This window comes from Dermacentor silvarum, chromosome 7, assembly GCF_013339745.2.
Source record: "Dermacentor silvarum isolate Dsil-2018 chromosome 7, BIME_Dsil_1.4, whole genome shotgun sequence".
Taxonomy (NCBI): Eukaryota; Metazoa; Arthropoda; class Arachnida; order Ixodida; family Ixodidae; genus Dermacentor; species Dermacentor silvarum.
In genome coordinates this window covers 36,598,799-36,619,875 of record NC_051160.1, presented here as the reverse complement: position 1 = coordinate 36,619,875, position 21,077 = coordinate 36,598,799, and the positions used below count along the sequence as shown (strand labels likewise).

General features: G+C 42.4%; 1 long non-coding RNA gene across 1 annotated transcript; it reads right to left on the bottom strand.

Moving 5' to 3' along the window:
- Positions 1–6,377: 6,377 nt before the first annotated feature.
- LOC125946684 (uncharacterized) lies at positions 6,378–9,220 on the bottom strand. Its single transcript, XR_007467774.1, has 3 exons — positions 9,165–9,220; positions 8,687–8,869; positions 6,378–6,533 (listed from the first exon to the last, which is right to left on the bottom strand). It is a non-coding gene; the product is annotated as an uncharacterized LOC125946684 (long non-coding RNA).
- Between the last annotated feature and the right edge of the window lie 11,857 nt (positions 9,221–21,077).

Sequence of the window (21,077 nt, the reverse complement as noted above, 5' to 3'; positions counted from 1 at the left end):
TACACTCTTAGCACGGTAACGTTTACTAAAGGGGTATATTCTCACAAATTTGTGCACCTATAAAGAAAAGTTACACAGTAACCTTTATTTAAGTAACCTTTAATAAAGGGCATACTCTCACAAATTTGTAACCTATAAGTTGGACATAAAATTGTAACCTTTACTTAAGTAACGTTTAATAAAGGGGCATATTCTCACAATTTTGTGCACCTATAAAATAAAAGACTACGTGTCCTATACTAAAGGTTACTATATAGTAACCTTTAGTATAGGTACACGTAGCCTTTATGTATGTAACCTTTATTGTAGACATACAGTCTTGCAAGGCTTCACACGTGCGTCCTTCGGCGCATGTCCATGAATTTAGGACATTGGTTCTTCGGCCAACCACCAAATTTCACCGCAATGCACTAGCGTAACTCACTGAGCAGAACTTCATAAAAATTCTATTTCAAGTGATCGGCCGAATTTTTACAACTTTCGGTTGCCAACGTCAGGAGGATACTCGCTTCTGAAAATATAGGCATTTAAGGCACTTAGTCATAACTTCTCTGCTGCGTTATATTAGCGCTTTGGTCAAGGTTAAAGCACTGCTATAACTCAGCAGGGAAATTACGACTAAGTGTTATAAAAGCTTATGTTATCGGAAAAATGTATCCTTTCGACGTAGCTAACGGAAAGTTGTTGAACTTCGGCTGATCTTCCGAAATACAATTTTTCTGAAAACGCTGCTCAGTGAGTTACGCTAGTGCCCTGCAGTGAAGTTCAATGGGTGGCCAAAAGAGCAATGTGCAAAATTCATGTGCATGCGCAGAAGGACGCGCGGGTGACAACGTGCAAGACTGGATGCCTATACGAAAGATTACAAAAAAAGGTTCCTAAAAATGGCCGCAGGGGTTATGCCCTAATTTCTTGGACATGACTCATTGTCGAAAACTAAAAAATATTCAGGACTAGAGACAAAATGACATTTTATTGCTGTGAAAACTTCATAGCGGCGACAGACAGCATTTGCACGATAATCAATACACTTGGAGACAACATTTTACTAATTAGCTTTTTTCATTTCTTTGGGGACATGTAATTGCATATTCAAGGCAGCCAGTACTGAAAGAATACCAATTTGCCATAATTGTACCTGGCACCAATTTAGAGAAATTGAATCTGCAATGAAGTGCGTTGCTGTTTCAGTTATTCTTTCTGCACAACCTGCAGCAAAATTATGTAAATATCTCAGCTAGAACAGCAATGCATTTTATGGCATGTTTGCTGCAAAATTCTGTAAATATCTCAACTGGAACACCAATGCATTTTATGGCATGTTCGAAGTATGTGTTTTTGAGACTATTCTGTGGCAGAATGCTTCCAGCAACCGGATATGGAGTGCTGATTGACCAGCTCTGCCGTTAACCACGATTGTTTATTTACATGCTAATCAGTCAAACATTGGTAATATTCGTACTAATGATTATTGCTGAAATTCCGTTGCGATGACTATAAAACTTGTTCCGCAGAAATCAACATTTCGTCTCAAATTCTCTTTTTTTTAATATTCAAGGACAGACTGGTTAACAACGTGTAAACCTTTGCCACCTTGCTATTTTACAGCGCAGGTCATTTACACAAGGCAGCTTCCAGGAATTAGTATAATGCACGATGCATCAAGACAGTTGTACCTATTTAAATAAGCTGGCACATACTTGGTAATTTTGGATTAAATGTGCAAGACACAAAATAATTAATGAAATACACAGTATGTTGCTTTTGTATAGGTGAATGCATCGTATACAGGTTCGTCCCACAGCATAATTTTTTCCTGCGGGCCATGTTGAAATTTTTTTGCAAAAAGTATCATGTCGTCATCCCATGATAGTGAGATTTCTAATAATTATATTTCGCACACGTGCAAAGTACATCTGAAAAGGCGGCACATTTCAATTATAGAGCAGCACCCACATTCTGGTAATGATGTGAGTAGCAGCTGTGAGAAGGAAAGCTGACACAAAACATTTAGTGAAAATGTCATGATTACTTTATTTGCATATACAAAACAAGGTAACTCAAAGCTTTCCCTTCACAAGCAAAATTACATTTTGCCTTGGTCTGTTTTCTTCTTCACGGCCATGAAGCAATAATGAAAAAACCTCTGAGTACCGCGCTCCCTGGCAACACAAATTTCAACGGCATCACGAGGAATGGGGCAAAAAAAGAGAAATGTTGAAGGTTCGTGTACAATATGTTCAAATACAAATACATATAAGTTTTAGACTTCCACGAGGAGGACGATCTCATCCCTGTTGCGAGCACAATCATGTCTCTTTGGTGCTTCTATGTCAGTTGCTAATTCTCCGATCTCCTTGCTGTGTAGTGGAGCCTACAACGACAAAAAAGTAATCTTACAATCTCATAGTTACTTGTTAGCGTCCCCTGCAAACAACAGCTATTACCATGTAATGAAAGAGACATAAATAAACCACAAACAGATGAAAAACTACCACAGAACAAATAATTAAACACGCCTAAGGTGAATATACTCTTCTGTCTAGGAAATGTCGGTAACAATAAAAATTTAAGAATAAAAAACTGAACAAAAATGAATTCTCAAGTCAGTTCGTACTCCCCTCCAGTACAAGTACAAAAGACAACACCACAATAATGTGACAGTTTCACAGTCAAAACGCAATGTCAAGTGATTACAAACTGAATATCAGCACAAAACACCAGTTCCGTGCATGAGGTCAATGTTGTGCGGCCGCACAAGAGTGCCACATAAACTTAGAATTTAAGAATAACCAACACGGTGACTGATAGTGATAAAAAATATTAAACAACAGTGTTTATGAAACGAGCAAGTAGTTTACTTAAATAAAACTGAACAGTGCGAGCATGAGTATGAATTGACGGTGAAATTTACGACAGACACACACCAGCAAATAAATAGTTGAACAGGAAGCATTGCTTACCTAGGTCACAGTTATTGCTGTCTTCGGCATTCATTACAGCAGTCACAACACAAACGATGCTCACCACTCTCAGGTAAGCGAAGAACTTTTACCATTGGCCATCGGCAATGCGTCTCGTCGCAGCGGCCACGCAGCACGCCAAACATGTCCCTGCTCCACGCCCGGCGTCATGGCTTCTTTTCAGCGACGCGCGCGCCTTTAGGAGTCTTTTTAGTAACTGTACCACCCGTCACGAGTGACTCAGACACACAACACGCTTGGTAAGCGCACGCCACCAAATCCGAGAGCGAAAAAACGTGCTTAAAGCGATGAAACAAAGCGCGACACGACCGTTTCAAAATGACACCACCGGCGATACTCTTCCCGGCATGCATTGCGAGAACTGCGCAATGCGAAGGAGATATGACAGCGCTCATGTTTGGCTGAAGCTGAAGCGCGTTTGATTACGCCCCGCATCTAGGGCAACTAAAAATAATAATCAAACTATAGTTCCGTCAAAGTATCACAGGACCATATATATATCAAGACGCCAGTATTCTAATGTTTCAGGATGTTGCTGTTCGTGTGTATTTGTATGTTTTCTCCCTGCTCATTTGGCCGGCCGCCATTGTGGCCTCCCACCGCGAGCGCACGTTCATCTCTCTACGAGACCTTACTGGAGCGGCTGTCGGCCGCTGTCATGTGAATGAAACGGCGTCTTTCTCGCGTGTTAGTGATCGGGCAAAATTGGTGCGTGTCTGGCGTTCTCTAATGAACCCAACATTTGCTGTAATTTAGGAACCACTCCCTCTAATACGTCAAAAATACAAAAAGAAAGAAAAGAAGAAAAAGAAAGCGCTGTGGCCTCAGTTGCAGTGTACAAGTAAGTCTGATTACGAAGCATCTTTCTCGCCCTGCGGATTAGTTATTCGCCCTGCTCTACGCTTTGATTCTGTCGGTCGTCGAGATTTTACAGTACTCTAGCGTGCGCCCACGTGCGACCTTCAGTGTGCGCCCGCTGTTAGTGGGTGTCGCGTTTCAGGAGAATATAAAACAAACGCGAATATAGGGAACATTGATACACAAGGAAATAATAAAAAAAATATTGGGTACAAGTATACACTCAATCACCATAATGCATCCGCTTTTAGTTTTTGTGCAGGTACACAAGTCTATGTTTTATACCACAGCCTAAAGTGCGTGCAGCGGCAGCGGGGAGCTTTCCATCACATTGAACCGTAGTGATAATTCCAGCCACAACATCGTTTGCCACAATATTCTCCGATGTATGTTCAGTTCCTGTTGCTTCCTTTTAGATTATAATGGCACGTATGCAGTAGAGATCAGTGACGAATGAATTGCTGCGGTCTCTCTTGAGCGTACGCTCGTGCAAGATTTAAATTTCTTTTTTACATTGTGAAACCAAAGATCCCCACTGGCGTCAATAAAATATTAATTTAGTCCAGCCTGCCTCATTCCCTCGGCCGCACAACATATCGTATAGGTTAGTCCCGGCTAAAAACACCACATCAGGATCGCAATACGACACAATAATAAGTAAACTTCCAATCCATACTGTAGGTCCCCTAAGCCACGAATGCCAACTCGTTTAGAGGTTACAACCTAAAGGTTACAAGACATTTGGCGTTGCAGTAACCTTTAAAATAGACGCTTCGGCACATGTAACCTCTAGCCGCGACGGAAATTCACGAAAACACAAAGATCAAATTTTTTTAGTCACCCCGTAACCTTTATTTTATAAGTTACTCGCAATTATAGGTTAACATAAACGTTACCGTGCTAAGAGTGTATAGGTGAACGAGTCAAACATTTACGGAACAATACTTGAAAGAGCTTGCACAAAATCTGAGCTGGTGTTAATTCGGTTTATTTGGAGTATCTTGAAAGCTTACACAGTTTTTAAGCCAACGTTAGCAAAGTCTTGCAAAACAGTTGTGCATATTACGTGCACAAGCAGGGTTCAGTGGTGTTCGCAATCAGCTTTTACAACTGTAGATTTATTTGTCTTGTGATTAACCAGCTTAACAATTAAACAATAAGCTGTTAATAAATGTTTCTTTTGCCACGTTTTGAATAAGACCTTGAAGAGAACTTAAAACCTAAATTCAGTTCCGTTCTTTTCAGAGAACCGATTCTCGATGCCTGCCGCGTTTTTAGGACCTTCGAAATACACAAAATGGAGTTCATTTATACGTAACCTGAGGATTGCGTAATTGTGACGGAAAAGCCAAACGCCAACTGTAGCAGCTTCACGTACTCTGGCTATTGCAAAATTCTCTGCTTTAGTTCCCAACATTCCAGGCAAAAAAGTCATCGCTGAACGGAAATATTACATGTAGTGCTTCATGGCGTATACAACCTTCTTAGTAAAACAACGTCGAGGATGATTGTGCTAAGGAATTTGGCTGCATGCTTGAGTTAAATTGATCACTTATATATATACATAAGTATGTAATCGCATGTGGAGTAGGAAGATCAGCTGTTTTACTGTAGAAAGCGCTTTTGATTTTAAAATGTATGTTACGTTTTGTGGAAGATTATGTATATAATAAAAAATGGTGTACAGTGAGTGGCAGCCCAATATATTCCACATGTTCCAGTGAATGTGGCTAAAAGAAGTTTGTCCTCTTTGAGAGCTTCCTCGCAAGTTTTTTTAGCATATTTGTATCACTTGGCGTTGAGTTTCCGATTGATCAGAGATCGCTCTGCAATCTGATGGCTCCCTGGTTAGCTCCGATCTTACATCGACCACCCTAAAGTGGCATTAGACCTGGGTTCAATCTCCGGTCTAGGACAAATTTTCTTCATCCATGATAGTTTTTTCTGAGGAATCCGTATGGTGTTCTTTCATAACTTTGCATCATCGTCGAGTGGTGCACAATTTTCAATTCACACTGTTGTGGATTGCTTCTCATATTGAAGAACGCACACTTAAAAGGACGAAGCATGATCACAGTGGTAAAACAGGTCGGGTGCCTGTCAGATGGTGCTAGAGAATACATCGACGCTTGCTGTGGATCCAGGACTAACACGTACTTTACAGCGCACTTCGTTGAGATGGAAGACATGTACACCCGTGAGCAAAAGTATACGGACCACAGGGTCTCAAAAAAACTTAATTTCTTCGTAATTAACAAGCATAAACTGGAATTGACGAGTGCACAGAAAAGTTGGCAATGCCAAGTTTGGACGGTAATCCTCAATTTCAAGTTGCGTTCAAAGGCAGAGGAAAAAATCAGCTTTATCGCGCAAACCCTGGTCCGTATACTTTTGCTCACGGGTGTACATGTACATGCCCTAAAGTATAAATCTTCTGAATCACAGATACTGAAGATATTTCTAGTCCGTAAGGAATGGCTCCAGTATTTCGAAAAAAGTCATACTCACGTATGCATGTGGTCTGACATTTGGTTTCTGAGGTAAATATATTGTTCCCTGTACACCAAGCAGTGTGGTTGAGCATCTTACAATATCCATCCATATAATCAAAAACCCACACAGAATTGTGTCCCTCACAGGCACGGATGTTGGGTGGAGTGAGGCATAGAGCTGATCTCATTCCTTTGGTTGCTGTGAAAAGCGAAATCATTCTAAATTTCCATATTCAAGAACATGGGACACTGGTACAGCAGCATCACTGTTTTAGAAATCCGTCCAATATCGCATTTATTTTCCGGCAACAGCACAGCACCGCTTTATATAAATATACACAGAAATGTACACCGAAATTCTTGTGAATTCAGTCAGCAGACTTGGTAAATACCACCGGGTTGACCCAATGGCTAAGGCATTCTGTTGCTCAGCATGCGGTTGGAAGTTTACTTCTGGTGGTAGCAGCGGCTTCGCAATGGGATTCAATGCAACAATGATTAGTGTGTGGCGCTTTCTTGGTCCATTACTAACACAGATGGCCTACATTTTTTTGCAGTATCTTACTGCAGCAGCTTTAGAAGTGTGAGCTGCTTAGCCCCACAAAGCCCAACGTGTCATTTTTGATATGCTGAATTAGATGCCTAAAATTCAAATTTATGTGCTAATGACCTAAACTACAGCCCATACTAGGGTTTTTGATGTGCTGGAGTAAGTTTACAGTCGTGATAGCAAAGCAAATAAATTATAGATTAAGTAATTACCATACTAATTAATGTTTACTCAATAACATTTCATTGTTTTCCTTGTACCAATAAACATATCTCCATGACCAGAAACAAATGTGAACACGCTGTTTTAATGGTCTTTGACGTGGAAAGGTGTTTGGGCTTTGGGGGGTTAGCAGATATTGCACGTTAGCCCTGTTTGAGCATTCTTCCCGGAAACAAAATGGAGAACACATGTTTTACACAGAATAAGCATAACTGTGCTATCGCCACTGCATTACATCCAACCTTTGCACATATATTATATTCCTTTGTGGCCTAAGGTGTGCGCAAGCAATGGTTCAAAAGCCCATGCCAATCGCAATATATGACGATCTTCAGACTATATAAGTTATTTACCATCCTTGTGATCAGACTACATCTTATTGAGTGAATAATTGACTGTGACTTCCTTCTTGGGTTACTCAGTCACACAAACAGTCTGCCTGGCTGTTTCTCATGAAAGTGCCTAGGAGCACACAAAGAGGACCTCACCTCTGAGCGGCGTTGAAATTCTAGACTTTCCACGTATGAACCTCGTGCTCAAACCTTTCAACCACGTTTCTTCTGTGGTCGCGGCATGGGTGCAAAGAAGCGAACCACTGATGTGGAAACAGTGGTGCTGGCCCTACTATTGTGGTAGGCGTCAACTCTCAGAAAATGAGCATATCGATGAAAGCGGAGACACGTAAACGAAAAAGAAACAAACTCAGCCCTTCGTTTTTGAGGGTTGTGCGATTGTGTTTGCATTCTTAGTAAAAAGGTCTTATGTCAGGCTGCGTCCATTTTCCCCCATGAAATAGGAGATTGTGCGCGTTTCAATTGTTGTTCGGTCGTCGCATGTGCTCACTATACAAGAGGCACTATGGGCGCTCTCTGCTTGCGAAGTGGATCGTACAGCCACTCTACAAAAGTAGCAGACAAACTTAAACTTGATGCTAAACATTCATGTTTCACAAAAGAGTCCTAAAACAGAAGAAGGCGGAATAAATGTTACTGCACCTCCAAGAGCTGATTCCCAGCTTAAATCTTATATATGAATACATAGATGCACAATGAACAACTTGACAAAGAAAGAATCCTGGTACATGTAAAAAAGTTTAGCGCGCTGTCGCACGACTAGGTGGCCTGCCAGGGAAAGCAATGTAAAACTCGCACGTCATTGTTTTACTCTTTCCGATCGCTTTCGTATTCACGTCTTTTGCAAAATCTTGCGTTTCTTTTCGCAAATCTTGGGGAGCTGAACATATATTTAAATGACTGAGGTTTTCTATATACTGAAGTTTGCCACTTTATTTGTTTCAGCTATTTGTGCGGTTGTCTTAGTTGAGCTAGATCGCAAAACCCCACTAGAAGGAAACGGTGTAAAAAGTGTGATTTCATAGAGAGTTTTTTTTGCATGTAGAAAACGTTGTTATTTTTATTTCGGCAATGCAGCGCACAAAAAACGGGACACTAGACGAGCGCTGTCCAGGGATCCTTGTTTTCTTTGTACCTGTCTTCCTTGCGCTGCATTCCCCAAATAACTATGAACCAACTTGTCCAAATCAAAGTCCAAGTTTTGTTTCCTTGCGAATTTGTACTCACGCTGACACTTTTCCTTGCATTGATGAAACGTAGGAAAATAGTTTCCTCCTTCGGTGCAGGCACCGACAGGTAACAATTTGCAGGTGGCTGTTGTAGTGTTAAAGTACCAAGCCTCATATCTGGGACCACAACTTCCAAAATCTGGTGGCTGCTTGCACTTTTCTGGTGTCTCGTGAAGTCCACCTGCAAATAAATTTTCGCGTATAATTATTAATGAAGGATCAGTTTTTTCGGACATGCACATGAGTATTCATAAATACAAGCATATTCGGTAGACATGCGAAATTGCTGTGATCACAGCAGCATTACTTTTTGGAAAAAAACACCATTTACCTTGGGTAATGTTTGTTATCCTGGCGGTTTAATTTAATTCTTCGATCTTAACACGTTCTTACAGCACTTTTCAGTCAATCGAAATGTTGTAGACTACTTAGGCGCTTTTTTGTTAAATAGAATAGAGCTAGATAAAGATTCTTACCCTTTTGTGCCTTTTCTTTTTTGAACAGACTGATGACTGGAAAAAAAGGAAACATCTTGAAACTTAAACACTTGCGCAGAAACCGTCACGGCGACATTCAAAGCGGGCTTTCGCTTGCTTAAGAATAATTGGACAGAAGCGCACACATACTTCGTAGAATGTGTTTGCACCAAAACGAGAACCTGTCTGTAACGTTAATTATGTCATTCCCTAAATTTTTTTTGTAAGGAATTACGCGGTTTCGGAGCTCCAGTACCTTGCTATTGCTTTTGCTGTGGGGACGCTCACCCACATTTACTCTGTGGCCACATTGTGGTTGTTGCTCACCAAGATGCATTCTTTCCTCGCAAAAAAATAAACTTATCGGGTGGTCACCGCGGCCTATCAATACAGTATAAATACTTCGATATCACCTGCAGGACTGAACCAAATGAATCAGGACGCTGATGCTCTGCGCCACTGCCCTCTAACTATTGCTTTGCTAATCGTTCAGCAACGGCTTCATGCGCAGGCGTACGCGTCAGCCGTTTTTATTATCTCTACATGAAACAGTACCAGACCGGCTGGGCTATGACAGCCATGTAGTTCTTTCTACTGGTTGAGGTTCCTGCACACACCAAACGCCCCTTTTCTACATCCACCTAGCTGCTCTAATTTCCTAGTTTAGATGTGTAGTGGCGCTCTCAATATGTCATCAAAACAAGCGCCACGTTTTCTATACGGCGAGGCTTTGGGAGCCTTTTACGACGATTCGATGGCTGCTCATCTGAGCTAGCATTAGTCCTACAATAAAGCACTAAATTCGCTTTCTCTGTGTGGCCTCTCTCCCGGCGTTCAGAAGTGCCTCTTGCGCTCAGCCCTAACAGCGCAAATGACCTATTTCTGCGCTCCTTTATTGACCCTGCAAATTTCTTCATCCGCGATAGTTTTAATTCGCCGTTCGAAGTTGTAGGAGTAAACTTGTACATTTATTTTCCTCTCGCTTCCAACGACAATGTCTCGAATATGAGCTTGTGACTTGCACTGGCCGTCACATTCGCTATGTCGAGAGAGTTTCTCCCCAGTCTGCCACTGTTCCCAGGTCATTGACTTGCTTCTGCGGCACCGGCTTTGTCATGTAACTTGATGTGTTTTCGTTAGCGTCCGAAGCCATACCTTTCTTTTTGCTATTTGTATTGACATTTTCCGTGCCTTCAGCACAATTCATTTGACAGCTTACAGCTACCATCTACATAGGAATGGCTTAAGTGAACGTCTCAATTGCACACTCTCCAACATGATCTCAGTATTATACTTTCCAGACTACAAATTTGAAAGCAATCCTTCTGCTTGAAACTTTCGTGCATAATTCTTGCACACGATGTAGCGCTTACTTTAGAAATAATTAGACGCATACAACCGTTTAGCAACATTCGTCCTCCACAATTATTTGTTCTAAGCCATCGTCCGTTCAACAGCTTTATTTTACGAGAATTTATTTCTTCTGTAAGCCACCATGGCCGGCCACTGGAAACCATAGGTGTGTTTTCTCATAGTGCTACTGCGCAGTAAATTTCTCAGTTTGTTTGAGAAACCAGATATTTGCAGTCGTCTTTAAATATATACGGCAAGAGTTACGATTGCTATAAATCACTGCCTGAATGTAGGTACAGTAGCACAAATATTACGAGTGTACACTTGCACTATTACTTTTCTGATTTGTTTCCCTCGAAAGCCGTTTACAAAATTGTTTGTAAGCAGATTTCACAGACCTCAGGAGAAATTTGCTGCTACTCAAAACTAAATAGCACGCCAGTTTTGATCTCAGCTGTGTTTCGCACAATTGTTCCGCTTGATTCTAAACCAACAATAGAAGACTTCTAGTTGTTATCGCACATCAAACTGCTGAGACTATGAGCATCATTCGAGAAAAGTGCATTGTATTCTGGTTTAGAAGCATCTTAAGGATTACTCCTCATCACGCTACCACGAAACGTGTGCTTCCATGAAGTGTGCTTTATTACTCGTTTCATTTTTTCACTAGAACGGCTAACTTATGAGTTACATTTGCCTTCAGAAATGTGTCCTAATAGTTAAATCCCAACACCTACTCCATTGAGTGTACATTTTATTTTGTTGTTTAGGAAGCCGTTACATTTAATCCGCTTTCTTCAATTTCTTGTGGTGTTGCTAGTATTCTGTCATTTCAGCTTCTCATCTGATTAACCAGATGAGAAAGATAATCTACATGCCTGGTAACTTTGTAATTATTGTTATCACTACATCATATTCACATTCATCTTAGCATGCCTTCTCCAGTACTGTTAAATGAGGGGATGTCGCTTAGCTTGGCCTGATAGTTTTTTTATGGAAAGGTAATGGAGATGGAAGGATTATCATACCCTTTTGAAACGGCTTGATTCCTGCAAAAAATAGAAACATTACAAGGCATAAATATACGAGTGCGGAAACCATCAGAAGTGACTTGAAATTTTAGTATACGTTGTCTAAAAACGATGGTCACACACACTGTTCCAAATAAGCTTGCACCCCCCCCCCCCCAAAAAAAAAAATGTCTCAATAAACATGACATGATTGAAAAGACGTTTCACTGGGACCGAGGTTACGTGCTAAAATTTTGGTTTGCTTGTCCGTCAATCCATTCATCTTCGAGAAAGCCCCAGCGTGGAGAAAGACAAAAAAAAACTTATCCGCAACCACGTTCACTTGGATTCAAACCTATGCCTGGGAATAAGTGTGCATTTAGAGGACTTACGTGCTAAACACAGAGTCACCGAGTATTTTTTTCTCTCTTTCATACTATTAATTACAGCAGCATGTAAAAGCCACTGCTCCTGATTAACAAACTTTGACGTTATTGGCTGACACAGTCACACAATAAAGCATTCCTCAAATATGCATAGTTCAGTAGAGCTACCGTGAACCAACCGTGCTGGGCAATTAGAGCATCTCGGACCTTACACTCCACGCAGAATGTGAGAGCAGTGGCGTCTGTGCATGCATTTTGGAGTTAAAATCAAGCAACAAATAGTTAACAAGGTTGACATTATCCCACAGATATTTTTCTTCACAAGATGGTGGGGGGATATTGCGTCCTATTCTTCCTTGTCATGCTCGTCCAAAAAGCGCAATAGAAGGCTCACTAGACAATAATGGTAACCCTCAAACCTAGCGCATACCCAGAATAGAGAATACGCTTAACATTAGGGTGGTTGCATGGAAAGCAAATGTCAAAACTAATAAAGTAAATGCCAACAGCGGCGCCAGAGTGACAATGTCACGCAGCTTACGGAATAGCTCACATGATTTCCCGCTGCTAAGCGTCCTGCATCATATAGTAGCACTCCAAATGTACAGGGAACAAAATTATGCAAGTGCAATCCACATGGTGGAATCTATATGAGTCGAACCTTTTGTGAAGTGGTTAATGAAATGCTATGAAACTAGCAGCGATGCGTAAAGTTGTTCCTGGACAGCTTGTAATCTCGTGCAATTTTTCCTTTACAACTTCAATCGACCTCCCAACTTCAATGTATGCAATGTTTATTATAGCGCTGCACATTTAACAACCTATGGCGAAATATAAACACCATATCAGGTGCATGTCCAGTCTGAGACTAATAAATGATGAATAAAGGACCCTGACAGCTTGACAATGGTGGCATGAACATGACTCTATAATGACAACTACATGAAGACGACGAAATGGCAGTGACGTGATAACGTTAGAATAATGACCCCAAAGCTACAACTGCACGAACACGTAGTAGTAACATTCACATAATAAAGATGGAACGACAACTGTGGTATGACCAAGATGGCATGGTGAAAACGTGATGACGACGTTACAATAATGCTCACTGTATCACGAGGACGTCGTGACCATAATGGCAAGACGATAATGGGATAACAATGCTGGAATGATGACTATGGTATGACGGCGCCGGAATGACATGACGTCAACTGTAGGATGAAGACGTTGCTAATACGAAGGCATGATAACCACGAAATGACGACGCTTGAACGAAAGCGAAGGCATCGACAATGGGGCGGCCCCGACGGCATTACCCTGATGACATGGTGACGATGGCATGACCACTGAGACAAGATGATAACAGTATGAAGACACTGTGGTAACAATGGCACCAGTATGAAGATATGACAATGACACAATGTCGACTGCATCAAGAAGTCTGTATGACCACGAACACGTGATGACTGTATGATGACGACGCGATGAGGACAACAGGATGTGGACACTGCAGTGGCGACGATGGAACGAACACGAATTCATGAATACGACTGCACGCCATTTCGAAAATGACATGAGGGTGATGGAATGACAATGTCGGTGTTACAGGGGGAAGCCGACGCTGGAATATCTGACAAAATACAACAATCGAACAAATATGGCAGCATGACGGCGACTGTGGGATGACGATGGCGCAATGAAGATGGGATGGTGACATAACAGTGAAAAAGTTGCAAAGACAACGATCGAGAGGATTACGACATGGGATAACAACAAACGTACGACGACGACTGTTTGATGACGACGCTAAAGACGAACCATGGAATTATGATGAAGGCATAATTACGGCAGCGAAATTATGAATGTATGGCGATGACGAAATGAAATGCCGGCATAATGATCATGGAAGGACGGCGACACCCTTGTGATGACAGCGTGGCGACGCAGGCGGGATCACGACGAAATGACAACGCAAGGACAGCGATACAATGAAGAAGGCAGAACGATGACGACAGCATGAAACGAAGCAAAGATCACAACGAAGTTTGGGCAATGAAATGACGATTACAACACAAAGACGGCGGGCCGGAGGCGTACATGTGTCGGAGCTCATGTCTGCGCTTACGCATTTCACCTGCTTTCCCGCGCCACCTCAGTTTGCATGGTGTCCAGTACATTTGCACTACATGCAATATCAGTCAATCATGCAACACCGTCGTATATATATCCACAAATATATCCGCAGACATAGTGAGCAAGCCAGTAGACAGCCACGCAGAAGTGAGGAGGGTAGGCAAATGAATCTTAGCAAATGAAGCTCAGCTTTAAAGGCGCCTAAATATAGTAGGTGAAAGTGCGTCACTTCATTCGCGACATCAGCTGCAGTAGAAGTTGTGGCCTTATAGTTGAAACAATTCACGAAACCTCAAAAGCAAGAGGCCTATAACACAGCATATACCACACCATATGCGGCTTAAATATTGGTCTACACAAACACTGAAATTAAAAAAATGGTGTAAGAGAATTTCAAATTTGAAGACCATATCAAATGTCGCTCTACCTACACGCTGGTCAGGCATGTGTTTGAATGATGGCCCTACTCAATCGACGGCAACATAAAAACTGTGACTGTCTTACACAAGATCTCAAAACCTATTACACTGACCACAACGCCAGCTCTCCTTGATAACACATAAAAGAAACGGAAATGAAAATTGTGCCCCAAGATCACCCTATTGAAAGATATCTAAACACTAAAATCGTGAACCCACTTCCAGACATGGAGAGACACGTAGACTATGAAGGTATAACATCTATTACTGTATCATAAAGAAAATAAATTGCGCACATCTTGTAAAAGAAAAAGTCAGAATTTATTTATTTATTCTAAACAATGCTTTCTTACTATCAGAAAATTATTACCACCTAAATATTTAATAAATAGTAATATTTTAACAGGCGGCAAATTTATGTATTACATGTTTATGCTATTACCGCTGTGTTCTTCCCTATTTCCCCACAGAGGCCTGAACGCAATTATTTCACTAAAAAGCAGGTAAGCAAAATTAGGGTAACAGTTTCTGCTGAGGGAGAATGCTGTGCAGTGAATGAATTCAGAGCCGACCGAATCGATGAAACCTTCGGTCTTTGTTTGTTTAATGTATGTTCTACGAATGAAAAAAAAAAGAAGAAAGATGGAAGCCGCATGAAACGTTCTATCGCAAAAATTGCTTAGTGTGGCAAAAAACTGTTTACCTACCCAGTGCGCAGGTAAAGCAGAGGGCAACAAAAATGAAGCTGGTCCGAAGTTTCATAGCTGCAAGATGGTGAGATGTGACGCACGTACTGTCAAACCTTCTGTTCAGCTATTGCAGGTATTGTTTGATAAAAAAGTATTGTCGCGTATGTCCCTGTCGGTTGAAATATGTTCAAAAAGAGAACATTCAGTCTGACATAAAATGCTCTTCTTTCCAGAAGTTCTGCATGAATGCGTTTTATTTGCGAACGATTTAGATTGTTTCACTCCCTTTCCTGTAATATTGTCGATTTTATTGCGGGGAGGAGGGGACTGCGCCTGCATAACTGACGGTTCGGTGCTTCAAAATTGCATTTGTCCTTCGTTCATTGGGACAAGCTTTAGTGGTGTAGTAATAGTCGATCCTGATTGTTTATATGAAAATTAGTGTTACTGTTTTCATCTGTGATAATTGTTCACGAGAAATATACTCCAGAAGGAATAACCGCTGGGCTCGGTCTTATATGTTGACTGGAAAACTAAGCGCGAAAGAGTGACACAAAAGCACATGGAACAGATGAGGACAAGCGTAAGCTATCTGTAATTTTTTCACGCTAAAATTTCCAGTCAACATATTTATGAGAAGGCAGCCGTAAATTCTATTCGATCATTTTGTATAATTGGGATGAAACTGTCGATATGATTAAAATTAACAAAGCCGCGTTGTTGACTAATCCACCAGTACCTAGAAGCTCACGAAATACGCGTCAATGATTCACTGCAGCTATAACATCAAAGCCGAAGTGGCTTTGCAAAGAGAAGAGCGTGGCTTATCTAGGCTATTATTGTAGCGTTTTCTTTAGGCTTCTAGAAAACGTGAATGCTTCAGGCCATCAAGGTGTTGGTCTTCGTTATTTACGCCGTTGTGCAAACCACACATCCACCTATAGCGATTGTGCTTGCAGGTTGGGAAATTAAAATTGATTCTGCAGCATTCCTCACAAAATGGAATAAATAACCGCGAATAGTAGTATTCGATCTACACGCGCATATGTTGCAATTATTTGAACTGCGGGGGAATCTGGGTACAATGAAGATAGACGGAGTTCCTGAAGTTAACGAAAGGCATTGCCGAGAGGGTGACTATCCTGCCATTCATAAAGACCCGCCTGTGGGCCATACGCTACACGCTTGTGGGCTATAAGCATTGTCCAATTGCATTATTGCTGGTGATACTTTTTCTTCCGTAGCTAGGTGTCGTAGTCATCAAAACATCATATGCGAAGTTTCATTAGCGCTTGCATTCTATGGCGCTGCTAGCAAGACCGTGTAGCTTTCTACCCAAGTCATCCTGCGTGTTATTTATCACCTTGAACTTTGAGAACTGAGTTCCTAGCATTTAGTACTTGAAGATTGCTGAAGGAAAGTAATATTTGGGACAATGTTGTTCTCGTGCAATTTACGTATTTATGTGTAGTGTGCGGATTTGCGTAGGTTCCTGGCTTTCGTGTCCAAAACGTTAAGTTCACTAGAATTCAAGCCGAGTATGGCTCGAAGTTAGCCTGAAGCTGAAATATTCATTTAACTCCGACGACACAGCAGCTCCAGAAGCAGAATTTCCCCACGTTATTTCTTTGAGATGAGCAGTTCACTCCTTAAATGTGCAAGGGCTGACGTTCTAGGTCACTGGCGAAATTTTGACTGCGTGGTATCTCACGTACAGTTTAATGTTTTCCAAAAGCAGCACTACATATGTAGAAACGACGCAAGGAGAGAGCCACCTGGTGGTGGTGCAAAGAACCCACCCGTGCGCACGGCGCGTGTGTCCGCTGTGATTGTTTGGACTATTCGGCAAGAGAACAGGAACGCCATAGCCAAGGTAAAAAAACCCGGTGATGTTCCCGAAGAAAAGCTTCGCTTTCATGATATTTTCTGCATGAAAACGGCTTGTCTTTTGCATATACTATTTCTTGCGTTCCAGATATCAAAAAGGGTGCAGTGCGACAATGCTCACCATAGAAACGAAACACGAGGCAGAATGAGAAAAATCACCGTTTTTCCAGGTTCATGTTACGACAGAGCCGGCGACTTAAAAGGCGAGAAATGGAGCCATTGCCCGCTTCGACAGGCTGCAAAATCCCGCGTGGCTATAGGCACCGTGCATTGCAGTTTGCGCGCGATCTGTGCGCCACTACAAGTGAAGCTTTGGGACGGCCAGTATCAAAACCAGCAAAACTGGAGAGACGCTGTATACATTCGCCGTGATACTTTCGATCGCTTATCACGAAAGAAGACTGTCCGAGTTGTGAAAATATCAAAGTGCGCATGCTCTGCATATGATAGCACGCGTTCGCAATCGATATGAGCAGCGGGAACAATTGTGAGCTTGATATCGTCAAAGCGCAGGGCATACCTCTCAAACGAGCGACGATAAGGAAGCCGTTGTCGTTTGGAATGGCGTATCATTTTCATCGCCTCTCTAGCGGCCGGCGTCGGCAATACTGGGGCGAAACATGAAATGTCGTAGAGCAATCTGAACAGTGAACGGTGCCCATACAACATTTGCAAGAAAATTCACAGCCATTCCACTCTGTGAAGGTGGATGGCTAGCAGAGTTGTACGCTAGGCCTATACACGACCGATGACGCGTCGTGGGCACACTGATGTTTATGTTACAGTGAATTCCGAACCTTTACAAGAGAAACGCCACAAACAACTTTCCGTCTGGCCATATGGGAGTGGAGTCGGCAGGGGTGTTCCAACCAAAGGTGCATACGCTTGGCGTTTGCGGCACGATCGTCGTCAGTATTCCGTGCCACCAGCCATCGCCGTGCATGTTCCCGCTTCTGTTCACGACGGTGTTCTTCGTATAGGTGGGCGGTTGTTCCGCAGTCCTCACCGCATGAGGCCTACTCATTGCACGGATGAAGGGAACTGAGATAATGTTACGTGTTTGCCTGCAGAGCGTGTGACGTCAAACCGCAACCCATACTAAGCAACGTCTATTCCGGTTTTCACTTTTTTATTACGATATATTTCTTATCACAATACGTTTTGACACTTCTCGCGATTAAACGCAGCTGGAGCATACCCGGCGATAAGCTTTTATCACCGTTTGTATCGCCGGGATCGGCCGGTCGAGAAGCTCTGGGGTGGCTGCCATCTTTTTTTGCCTACGCACACAAACCATAGAGAAATAAATTCAACAACAGCGGACACTCCCACTGTTTTGGACGCTGGTGTTTTGAACGCTAGCTGGCACGCGTTACGCGGGCTGCGCCTATCTGTTTTTTTTATTGCTCAACCGCGCGTGGTATTGGTGCGGAATCGTTTTATTATTTGGCAAAAATTATTGCGAACGATCTTAACAAGCCCCATCGAATGCGTGCCACGTGCAATTTCACAAAGTAGACGCAAAATGCCTTGTAGTATGAGGAAATGTTTATTTTGCTGCATATAAAGGAATTGCGCTGATAGCTTGACTCACTGGTGTGTGGGGTTAAGAACGTCCCAAAAGTGATTTTGTTGTGCTCTAAATGTGTCACCAGAACTAACAAAAATCAATTTAATCTTTCTTTCTCTAAAGTTCATCCTCGAAACAGTTATTTGCGGCCCTTTCCAAATACACAAAAATGCATACGTATTTCTAGCAATGCCTAAGGATAGACCCAGTGTCCCTGCAGGGGGACAAACAATTACTTGTTGTTAGGCTCTGCGCACATTCAAAATAATTTTTTTTGTGGGTTCTATGCAACACAAAAGTAGGAAATGTTTAATTTTGCTGCATATAATTATACTCGGTGCGGGCTTTTTGCGCATTCATCCAACGTTGCGGCGCCAGGTAAGCTTCCGTACGAAGCTTCACCGGATGGTATCAGCTGAAAAAAAATAAATTACAAGCATGTGTGAATTTGGTATTTAGACATAGGAAAACTGCGTGTAGAGGCGGAACGTGCAAAAGTGGTGTATGGGCGGCATTACAAACATAAGGAATTCTCTTTTACATACATGGCGTAGAAAATATCCGACTCATACCAAACAATACCATAAAATATGAAAACAGCTTATTTCCAAGCATTACCCCATTCCCGGGCTTTATTTCCTGCACTTTAATAACAAAAATACACGGGCGACTTCGCGTTTCCGAAACTTGGCTCAGGGTACGCGATGGTACGCTACGTACACAGATGGACGCAACAGAGGCTCCCAGCCGGACCATGCTAGACGCTCGCAGAATGACTTCTACTCGCACTCAAGACAAATGCGTGGGTGCAAAGCCCGTTTTGAGTCCTTAAGAAGACAGAATTTTCGAATTACAAGTTTCTGTTTTGTTCCTCGGCGTTATCTTTTGCGCGTTCTGCCGGCGCAAGCAACACACTCCCATGTTATCACTCTTGGCAATCACTCATCGCATTTCGACAAGCCTGAGTACCGAAAGTAGGTATACTGTTATTGCGGGGCCACAAAAAACGTCACAAGTTTGTCGCAATAAGATTCATTACACGCCAAGCTAACTTTGTCACCACGTCCGAACTTCTTATCGCTAACTGCATCACAGCGCCTTGTGCGTGCCTCAAAAGTACACCAAAAAGTTACGAAATTACTTTTCAGTAATGTCTGGCGTCAGAGAAAGTGGCACAAATTTCTCCTAGTAAGATGCACACACTACGCACCACGGCCGGCTTGGTTCTCGCTAACTGCGTCACAGCGCCATGTGCGGCCAGTTTGCTTCAACAGTACCGAAATAAGTTACAATAATCCCCTAGGAAGTGTCGGAAACATGTTCCAGCATGATTCATTAACTCAAATTACCACCGCCAGGACAGCTGAGCTGTTTTTAGCTAACTGCGTCATAAGTCTCGGTCCCGTGCCATAAGCCTAATTGCGTCGGAGACTGTGAAACAAAATTTCTCACCTTGACGTAGTCTAATAGTGCAGTGGTGCCATGTCCAAGTGCAGAAGGAAGGCAAGAATACGCCGGGATCCCAAGAAACCAGGCTACATTAAAAAAGAGACATACGGGTCGCCGATCAGGCGAGCACTCACACGCGCAGCAGTCTTAGCTCGCTTCGGTGGCGTGTCTGGCGCATTACGCATGCATCTGGACTTTCATTGGCCTGTCACTAAATAACGCAAAAAAATAAGTCGCAATGTATAAGTTCATTTACACGCAAAAATTTTTACTTTTCGCGGAAAAGAACTTACAAAAAATAAAACAATGTCTCTTAACTTAATTTCACTTTTTTTTCGATGCTCGCGGCAGCTATCGGACAGCGTGAATACTAGCGTGACGTGTTTCCTGTTGCCAGATTTCGCCGAGTGTCCCCTCTTGTTGAATTTCTTTCTCCATGCACAAACCGCCAGAACCTTGCCATAGCAGCTCCGATGTAATAACTGAATCATTGCTCTTTCGACCACGATCACCGCGGTAACATGGTAGGTTTGGCGTTTCCGCATCGCCTGTCGCGTTCCGACAGAAACAGACTGTAAAAACGCTTGTGTCACTCTTTGGGTGCGCGATAAGGAACTCCAGGTGGTCAAGATTAATACAAAGCTCTCCACTACACCGTCCTTCATATTCCACTGCTATTTCGGGACGTGAATTCCCACAAAATGATTTTTTAACCTCGCCTTTATTTTTTTTTCACCCTTCCTGCCTTTACCTCGACACCTCAGCAGGAATGGCTCACTAGCTGGTCGCCACGTCACGCCTGCGAAGTGAAAACTACCTAGGGTGTGCGAAGCAGTGAAGCTTCCGATATTTGGAATACAAGTTCCTGCTACGGCTCACGAACGGTGATACCGACGCGCTTGCTGCTCTAAAATAAACACCGAACCACTAACAACTCAGCAGTATAAAAGCCGCGTTTCCAGAGCATTTTTCCACTCATGTACTCGTACTCGCCATATCTTATATGTCCATCTT